Source organism: Carassius auratus, chromosome 36, assembly GCF_003368295.1.
Source record: "Carassius auratus strain Wakin chromosome 36, ASM336829v1, whole genome shotgun sequence".
NCBI lineage: Eukaryota > Metazoa > Chordata > Actinopteri > Cypriniformes > Cyprinidae > Carassius > Carassius auratus.
This window is the reverse complement of record NC_039278.1, coordinates 2,216,820-2,226,988: the sequence shown is the minus strand read 5'-3', so window position 1 is coordinate 2,226,988 and position 10,169 is coordinate 2,216,820.

Sequence of the window (10,169 nt, the reverse complement as noted above, 5' to 3'; positions counted from 1 at the left end):
AGAATTACAGTACAAGAACTGCATCTGTCAGTAATGAACATCCTAATGAAGTTGACTGGATGGCACTGTTTTTCAGGTTTGTGATGGCTTTTTCAAGATCATTTTTAGGCTGACCAAAAGAAAATCTGTGTTACTTTTGATATTTAGGCACATTTACAGCACTGTTGATTGGCTATCAAGAGTGATTATCTAGGTCCACTTCAGAAGAGTAGCTTATGGAGATTTCAAATACAGACTACATGACAGGATTTGATCATAGTAATTCTCCTAACATCAGCAGATCAAACAGATTCTGAATACTATATCTGATGACTATTTGAATTAGCTTGGCAAGCACTATTGAAGCATGCAGCTTCAGAGGATGTGAAACAAACACTTTATGTAGAAAACTAATGAGACAGTTTTGGAATTTCATCCAAAATAATGTCTCGGCTGACATGTGATCAGACCTGACTAAATAAGTGTTCAACTCTTGCAACACTTAGACTTCCAGACTGATCTGTCAGTCATGATGAAATCATCTGAAATCCCAAGAAGATGAAGATCCATTTTCACTGCTCTAACTTTAGGTATAAGTGCCTTGTGTGTTCTTTGACGTAAAAAAATTATAACAGCTCTTTTAGGGGAAAATAGGTTTTAGAAATTCAAGATTAATCCACTCAGTGTCATTTATGAATGCAACTTATTATTAAAACAGACATTTGGAAGTATATATATATTTTTTTTTTTATGAACAGAAATCATTTAAGTGCAGGTACATTTTTGCAAAAGTGGGGGGGGAAATTTAACCTTTTAAAACCATAATGGTTGTGTTTAATGGCATAACAAATAAATTGGTACATTTAGTCAGTAGAAATATATATATAGATTTACTTGCTTAATTGTGACCTTTGCAAATCTCACAGAGATGCATTTGATGTTTTTGTGCTAAAAAAAAATCCAGAATTGGTCTCAAAAGGCTTTTATTATACAAGAGTTTTTCCTCACTGGTAGGTAAACGAGCCCCTGAAATAATGTTACAGTTACCATGACAATAAAAAGCAGCACACAAATAAAGCTGAATTAGACTGAATAGTCCAGCGCTTCTCTGTGGGGGTGTGAAGGAGGTTAAATGGATCTGTAGTGCAGGTTTCAGGCTCTGAATGACTCTGTGTGTAACAAACAGAACCCACCTTGCCAAGTTGAAGACGTCATCAATCAGACCAGCCCTGTTGCCCACTGAGATGATCTGCCGGCAGAGAACAAGGAGAGACATTTATAATGCAGCAGGAACCATGCAGGAGAGAATGGGGAAAAAGAAGGATCATGACAGAAAAGACAGAAAAGAGAACTCAAAAGATGATGGACTGACAGAGAAAGTTTACCGTTGGGTTGGTCATCAGCTGCTGAATGAGAAGTCTCCAGTTGTGAAGGTCGTAGTTCACTCTGAAGTAGCCCGTTTGATTGATGTTGCCCAGCAACCACGTCTCGCTGCCCACGTGACCCCACTCTGCTGCGTCTCTATAAATACACGAGTGAAAAAAGAGCATAAACAAACGTTTAATGACACTTCTGACAGCTCACTGTAGCTTGACTCACACGCATATGAGCAGAAACACACTGCCGCCAAATGACATCCAGACACTCAAAGACAGATGTGAATATCATTAGACAACAGGAAAGTAAAGAATCAAAATATATTTCTAATGAAATATTACAGAAAATAAAACAAGGCTGTTCACTGTGGCTCATATGGACTGATATATTCTGCCTGAGAGTGCACTCACAAAGCTTTTTATTCATATCAGTGTTTAAAAGTGTAAGCGCATTTATCATCTTTGGAATGAACTTATAAAGCAGGTCCTGCATGAAAATATACATGAAGAAACAATGCATTCAGCATTTCGTAATGCCACAACATCTGTAATCTAATGTGTTTGCCACATTCTCATCTTGTAATGTTCCAGCCAGACCTTGTGCTTTTTCATGGATAACAAATGCACTGGTTAAGTGCTTTCGAGCACTCATGGACTCAATGCATTTGAAGTGTATCATGATCCAGGGAGCATCCAAGCATCAGCGGGCAGATTGCAAGAGTCAGGCCAGTGAGTTAATGCATATAAATAGGGCCTCTGTTACAGTCTCTGTTTCTCTGTCTCAGCTGCTGTGGATCTGCATTGTAACCCTGATGAGGGCTGTTTTTGAGCTAAAAATGGAGGCTGTTTAATGGTCTCACAATCAGAGGAACTCTGAGCTCTGAGTCACATGGATCACTTCCAGACCAAATTCAATTCTAGCTCTCGGAATTTGACTCGCTGTGGCTCCATCCGAAGAAAATCCACCTCGTTCTCCCAATGGAGAGGAAAGGAATGGAACAGAATTGAATTTAATGATGGTGGACGTGGAGCTGCTGCATGAATGTGTGACTCAGAGATGAATAGTTTGTTGAATGTGTTGTAAAAGGACATTTACATAAAAGACCTCTCAAGAGCTGATTTAGTTGAATTTAATGAGCAAATCCAATTGAATTTTTACTTTTATCTTTATTTATTTTTTTTGTGTCGCTGGTTGACATCAGTTCTTGACTTCATATGTCTAGAACATGGCAATTGATTTCCTATTCAAATATAAGAATGTATTTTTAAAAAATACAATCAACAGTGACTTGTGTACCTATTCTATGATGAGCATGTTTTTACTTTCTTCTAATTAAAAATAATTCTGATATTTTTAGATATCAAAAAAAATCAAGTTGATAGCAACAATATAATAAAGGAAAAGCCTTGAGATGCATTCTTGTAACATTTTTCAACTGTGAGGTAAATCAAATCCGTGAAGTGCAATAGACATGCAAACAATATCATGCGGATTCTCATGATTATTCATCAGGGTTAATAAGTCTCTTAAAATATGGTCTAGGTATCCAACAAGGCAAGAGCTCATGACTTAATTATTATAATTTGGTGCGACTCCCCAATTATATTTATGAATTAATTGTCCATGACATTTGTAAAAAAAAAAAAAAAAAAAAAAACCAACAAAAACACTCGTTACCTTGAAAAATTCATTTAAAAACATTTAGAAAATAATTATTAAGATGTGTATGCCCATGTGTTTTCAAGGTGTAAGGAAAATGTGAAAATGTGTATTTTTGTGTGTCTGCTGCTTAAACTACATTACACATATAGAGTCAGTTTTGTGATGACCAAATATTAATGAGAACACTCATGGTACCTGTTTTATTGGAGACCCAGATGATGGTCTCTGTTGATATGTGACTGGAGTTTCCCACTGCGAGCGTCAGCGGTATTTGCCACTGGAAGCTGAAATGAGACAAAGAGAGAAATAAAAGCTGAAACACTTCTATTTGATTTTAAATGTCAGTGCCGCGGATATATACTTTATGACCCGCATGATCTCACACATATGGACTCCCACGACTTAATGGGATTGTGGAATATATTTGTGCGATTTCCTCTCTGTCTCAGCACCAGCAGGCAATGTGACAAAATCCGAAATATCATATGATTGTGAAGCTAAAAGAAAGCCCAGCAGTGTCAAAGCTCAAAGAAATCAGCTTTCATTCTTTCCCAGAGTGCTTTGCTATCCTCTATCACACACACACACAGCTGTGTATCACTCATCACCGGATCGCTGTCATGTTCTGTGTCGCCACCCTCATTTTGATGTCGATTCATCTGTGAGTGTGTGCTTTCGTGTGTTAGTGTGTGTATGAACATCCCTAGGTATGAGTGCACATCCAGTAAAAGCCTGTCTGACAGCTGTCACAACGGACGGCCGGTCCTCTTTCAGCTGTCAGAATGGCTGACACACAGGTGGACGTGGTCTGCTCTCTGCCAGCGTAAATTACCCCAGACGTCAAGAACACAGCAGAGCCAACCTATAGCAATAAATACTGTAACATAAACAGATCTGTCAGTGTTTTGGACTTGCTTTTTCCTTATTTTACCCGTTTTCCTTATTTGGTATTTTCTGTTCCGGTCCTTGTTGTGTTAATTTGTTTCCAGCTGTATTTGATTTAATTAGTTTATTTGCTCCCAGGTGTGTCCCATGGGTGTCTGGGTATTTATGGTGAGTTCTGTCCCTTGTTTCCTATCCCCTGTTAAGTCATATCTGAGTTCTTGAGTTTGTCTCTTCTGGTTTGTTGGATTAAAGTCCAGTTAAAGTATTCTCCAGTGTCTCTTCGTTCCTCTTCCGTGACATGATCTAATGCAAGACAGAATAATTTGGACATGCTCCAGATAACATATTTTAACTCTACTTGAAAATTTCCCCCCTTCCTCAACAAAACTATTTCATTGAATGAGTAAAGTTTTATAGAGAGGGAATGATAAAAGTGCACCAGCGGAAGAATATGTATATAAACTAGGGCTGGGCAAGTTAACGCATAAGCATGACTTATGCGAGAACAGTCACGTGAAGATAGTTTTGTTAACTTTGTGGTTTATTATATTGAGTTGTATGAGATGCGGTAACACATGTCCCTCTCACAATATATTGCTTAACAGGTCGAGTGCTTTTGCCGCTAAGAAATATTGACGTAATCATACAGCACATATTAGAATATCGGTCCCACTTTATATTATGTGGCCTTAACTACTATGTACTTACATAAAAATAAGTACAATGTACTTATTGTGTTCATATTGTATTGTAAAACACTTTTGATGCTATTGAGGTGGGATAGGGGTAAGTTTAGGGAGAGGGTTGGAGGTATGGGTAAGTTTAAGGGTGGGTTAAGGTGTAAAGTATGGGTCAACAGTGTAATTATAAATGTAATTACAGAAATTAAATACAGATGTAATTACATGTAGGTTTTTTTAAATATAAGTACAATGTACAAACATGTATGTACACAATAAGTACATTGTACTAAATTATTCATTAAAATGTAAGTACATAGTAGTTAAGGCCACTTAATATAAAGTGGGTCCAGAATATCTGCAATATCTCACATTCACTGATCTATATATAACTGAACTGTGCTCTTGCCCACTTCTTCTAACCAAGCCAGGGACCTCTGCAGGTCTCTAATTGGAAGGTACGTGTTATAATGTTATGATCGAGGCTCTGGACTCTGAGCATGACCTGTTTTTCTGTAACAAACAATTAAATATTTTCTTTAAAACATTAATGTCCTGGCAAATACAATGTACCTGACAAGTAGTGTGTTTTATATTTAATTTAATTACATTAATGTTATAAGTTGAGATTAAGGCTATAATAAATATTTTAAGTTTGTTATTATGCAAAACCTATTACTTTAGTTAAAGTATTTGAATCAGTAATACTGGGGACCTTTTTTCCCATGCTGGTGAGCCTTTTAGCCCCAAACAAAACAAACTACTTTATGATATCTTTTCCCATGAAATGTATCGTTAAATAAAAAGCTGCAATCGATCACTATGGCAGCGGTGAAAAGCACATTTCCCTTAAGGTGTGCCATTAGTCCAATTTTACACTCTTCAGTGCCTGATAAGAAATATAGAATTACACATAATGGTGTTTTCATTCTTAATCATGAAAATATGTTAATGAATGTCTTTTAAATGACATATCGCATCATATTAAAGCTAAAATGTTTAAAACAATACATCTTTCTTTGTTTTCAGTTTGCAAGTGAACAGTTTAGCTTACTCTCTTGGCTTACCACCACATGCCTTCAGTTAGCAACCTTGTTTACTTAGCATACTGCTAGGCTGCTATAGTTAAGGCTTTGTTCATTAGCCAAAAACAAGACGTTTTGATAAGCAATGTTTTATCTTGAGGCAACATGCTAATAAAAATATCCAGAACATCTTAGCAAACACATACTGTAGAAGCACCCTGTCAACCATCACAGCAGACTAGCATCATACAGTAGCAACTTTACACAGGCACGCACCGCATTTTCTTCATAAAATGTCAAACGTTAGTCATCTAAAATGAAAAGAGCAGCCTGGATTATTTGGTGACATCAGTCTCGACTGTGGAGAATAGGTTGGATCATAAAGGATTTGTGTCAGTTGGAAAACTGGACAAAATCTTTCAGGCTGCTGGTGACTCACCTCAAATCATTCATAAGATGACCTGCATTATGTAATGTTCTTAATTATGTCTGAATAAGCCTAAATGAGGATTCTGTGTGACTGAAACTAGACAATAGAACAATGATGGCAACTTTTAATTTCAGCAGAAACAGCTGTAAATGGCAGACTGAAAGTTTACAGTATATCAAACTATAGCACAGTCAGGAAGAAATAATGCATAAGAAGAAACAATATGATCCTGCTGGGAAAACAGTATTTAAACGTGTATGTTTGTAAGGGCACTATAGAGACAGATTCTGTGCTAGACGAGCGCTGATAGCAATACTTATGAATTTCAGTGATAATAGAAGCATCTGCTTGTGTTCAGATGAAACCACACACTGGTACATTTACATAAAACTCTGTTCATCAGTGGGATTGAACAAGAGAAGATAGCAAAAGAAAATTAAAGTTCTCCACAGGCTGGTAATTTGGTGGCTGATGTTTATGTTCATTTATGGAAGCGTCTGTTATCGTCATCGTTATTTACATCCCTCAGGAACTTTGCGTTACGGTCCAGAGCTTTAGCTAAAACACGAATCGAGATTTCAGTCTCTGTAGAAGATGGGTACAATCATGTTATTATGTTTATGGAAAGAAGCAATGTTTGTTAGCTGAGGGTTAGTTGTTCTTAATGGACAAGAATATATGGTAAAACCTTTAAATAGGGAACATTCTTTAGTACTTTAATACAACAACTACCTCACATACAGTACTATCAATAAGCAGGCAAATTGGTAATTTATGTGAAAGAATTCCTTAATTCAAAGAGTTACCAAAAATATAATAAATGCAATAAATAGGTAGATGAATTGTGTTTTAGTGATTTTACTATGAAACAGAGGCCTTTATAAGTTGGCAGAAAAATTATTATAAAAGGTACCAGTTTTCAAATAACTAAACCTTTACATATCTAAAGTACAAAGACAAAGAAAGAAAGAAAGATGGTTGCTAGGGTGTTCCTTGGATGTTCTAGGTAGTTAAAAGTATTTGTTTATTTATTTAGAATAAAAAAGAGAGATACAAATTCAGATAAATATGTAATTTTCAAAACACTGTCTCATCACTGTAAAAGAGTAACAGCTGCAATGTGTCTAGATTTAAAATTCACTGTGATTAACCAGCATCCTCTCTCTCTCTTCTTCATTGGTTGTGAGGTCTCAGTCTCACTGTCTCTTAGTGTGGGCGTGATAATATCTCAAGCTCTCTTTAGGGACGGCTGGCTTTTGCAGTCTGTAATGAGTCACTGGGGGCTTTTGTGGCTCAAAGTGTGCGATAGATCCACACAACACTTTTATCCAACACCAGCTGCACAGAAAAGTAGAAAAACACAATTGTCTTCTTCTGAAACCTTCCATGGATTCACAGATGCTCGAGTTTGTGTTGTGCTTAAGCTGTTGTGTTTATTTACAATATGTGGTGTAGAAATGATTTAGAATTTAAGTCAATCATCCAGCAATGGTATGGAACCACTGAGACCATGAAGAACTGGACAAAGGAAGATGATGTTCTGCTGGATGGGCTAGAGAAGAAATACTGAAAACCATGCCAAAAAATAGGTTGGTGGTGGATTTCTGAAACATCCTGGAACACAATTGTGAAGAGAATCTTTATGCTGAACACTTATTGCCAATTCAAGGCTTTTAAACATTAAAAGCAGACTTTTATCAGCTAAAACGCAAAGTGGAAAAGCACACATAATTCATGTCCAAGACTTCATACTGTAGGAGATTTTTTTTTTTTCAATGACTGGCATCAACATACAGTGACAGTAATGTATAGACACAAAATCAGAGACTTGAGTCTGAAAACAATTCCTTACTTTAATTACTGTTGCTGCACTTAAGTTGAAGTGTTTATTCTTAACTGAAAGACAGTCTAGATCTAAAGTCTTTCTACTTTATTCATGTGCCCAGTGGTGTTCAAACTGATGCATGTTTACAGTTAATGTTTCATTGCATTTCAGATGTGTTTTGCAATGTTAACTGTCTAGACACATTCCAGTGATGTCACTTGAACACATTACCGCATTGCATGATGTTTCATCTAAGCATACTGTGAGTGTATAAATACTGCTGTATATCTGTTTTGTGTGCCTCTGTATTATTGCAGTCATACCAAATTTCTCCTCAAGGATCTGCCTTTAGCAATGAGATATTCTTGACTGTAACAATCATTTTTTGTTTGTTTGTTTTGTTTTCCCCGTTGAAAAAAACAGCATATGCTGGTTAGGTATGTTTTTGACGCTGGGATGCTGGTTTATGCTGGTTTTATGCTGGTTCCTTAAACCAGCAAAGGACTGGCACAAAACCAGCAAAGGACCAGCATAAACCAGCAAAGGAATAGCTCAAATCAGCAAAGGACCAGCATAAACAGCAAAGGAATAGCTCAAACTAGCAAAGGACCAGCATAAACCAGAATCCCAGTGTCAAAACCAGCATATGCTGTATTTCTTTTTCTTTTTTTTCCAGCAGGGTTTCTAGGTTCTTGATGATATTCATTCATGTAACGTTTTTTCTTAAGTAACAAGTTTGACACAGCAATACACCAGCCTCAAGGTGACCTTCACATTCAGTAGTGGCAAAATTTGACTCTATAAGGCTCAGATCCACCAGTAAAATAATTCACAGGAGTTACTGCACGTCCCCATTACAGTCAAGCAGCTTGCAATGCGAAAATTAATATGTGCCTTCAAGCGCTAATAAGTTGTTTATATTCTCTATAACATCACCTCAGCATAAAACCTGTGCTGTGAAAATCCAAATAGTCAGGTAATATACGAGTGCAAATGTGTTAATGATCCTTCATTAACGGTCCACCTTCAGACTTTTTACACTGGTGAAAATAAGCACAGGATCTGCAAAACGGTCCTCTATGATGTCAGATAAAGTATGCTGAAGTGCAAATTATTACACTTATTGCCACTTTCTAATGAAGTTTTGCATCTTGCTAACTTAGTACTGAGGTTTTATAATGGAGAGGAGAACTGTGACCCTGAACAAATATAGGTTTATTAAGCTAACTGCTAATATGCTAACAAGCTGATGTAAACAATCTTACTAGCTGAAGCTCTGAGCTTTTGTAACATTTAAAAGCAAAGTTATCAAAAACAGCTGAATTAGTTTTTAACTAAAAAAGAATTATTTAATGCACATTTAAGAGAGGAATTGAATTAGCATAGCCTATCGAGTGTATGGCTCTTTGCTAGCTGCATTACGAAACTGCTATAACAGAATATCAAAGTGCAGCAGAAAGCCAGCATGTGTTTTGAGTACAATGGTGTCAAATAAATGTCCTTTTCTGTGGCTTTCTGTGGAGTTTGGACCTCAGTCAGACTGTGGACCCTCTTTGAACTTTAATGAGATGGCAGTGGACATGAAACACACTGAAGGGGTGTGAAATACAGGAAACTGACCTTCTCTGTTTTCCTTTTATTGCTGCCAATGTTTCTGTCAGCAGATTTTATTAGGCTGGCTTAAAGCCTCAAGTGAGGTGTTACACTGCATTTACAAAGGTGCCAAATCTCCCTGCATTCTGGCAAGTTGTCTGGTACTCAGCTGAAAACCCGCCTGAGGGGCAAAGCAGGAAAGAGATGCCCCCTACTCGCAACACAGCTTTGCTATTGATTCTTGGAGCAGTTCTGTTTCTGAACGCCTCTGCAGAAGACCTCCACAAACAGAAAACACGCTCATGTAGGAGGAGACGTTCAAAGGAAGGTGGATTTGTCTGCTCTGAACAAATGAACTCCGGAAAGAAGTGAGCATACAGATTTCTACCTGTGTGTTTCATATGTATTACACCAGATGGCTTGATGTGCAGAGTTAGCCTAGCCGCGTAAAAGCAAAGAGCCTTTGATTATTATTAGAAATTCACTAGAATTATCTCCTATTTCTAACTAATAGATTTCATTTTTAACCACATTTAGTGAAAAAGTCACAATAAAGATATGACAAACAGATTACATGCTTACAAGCTTAGGAGTTTGTGTTCTCAAATAAGAAAGTGTGTCACTTTCTAAATGGCAATACTGCCTAAACAACACACTCCACACACTCAAACTGACAGTACAGCATTAAAATTCAATTCTTGACTCAATTCTTG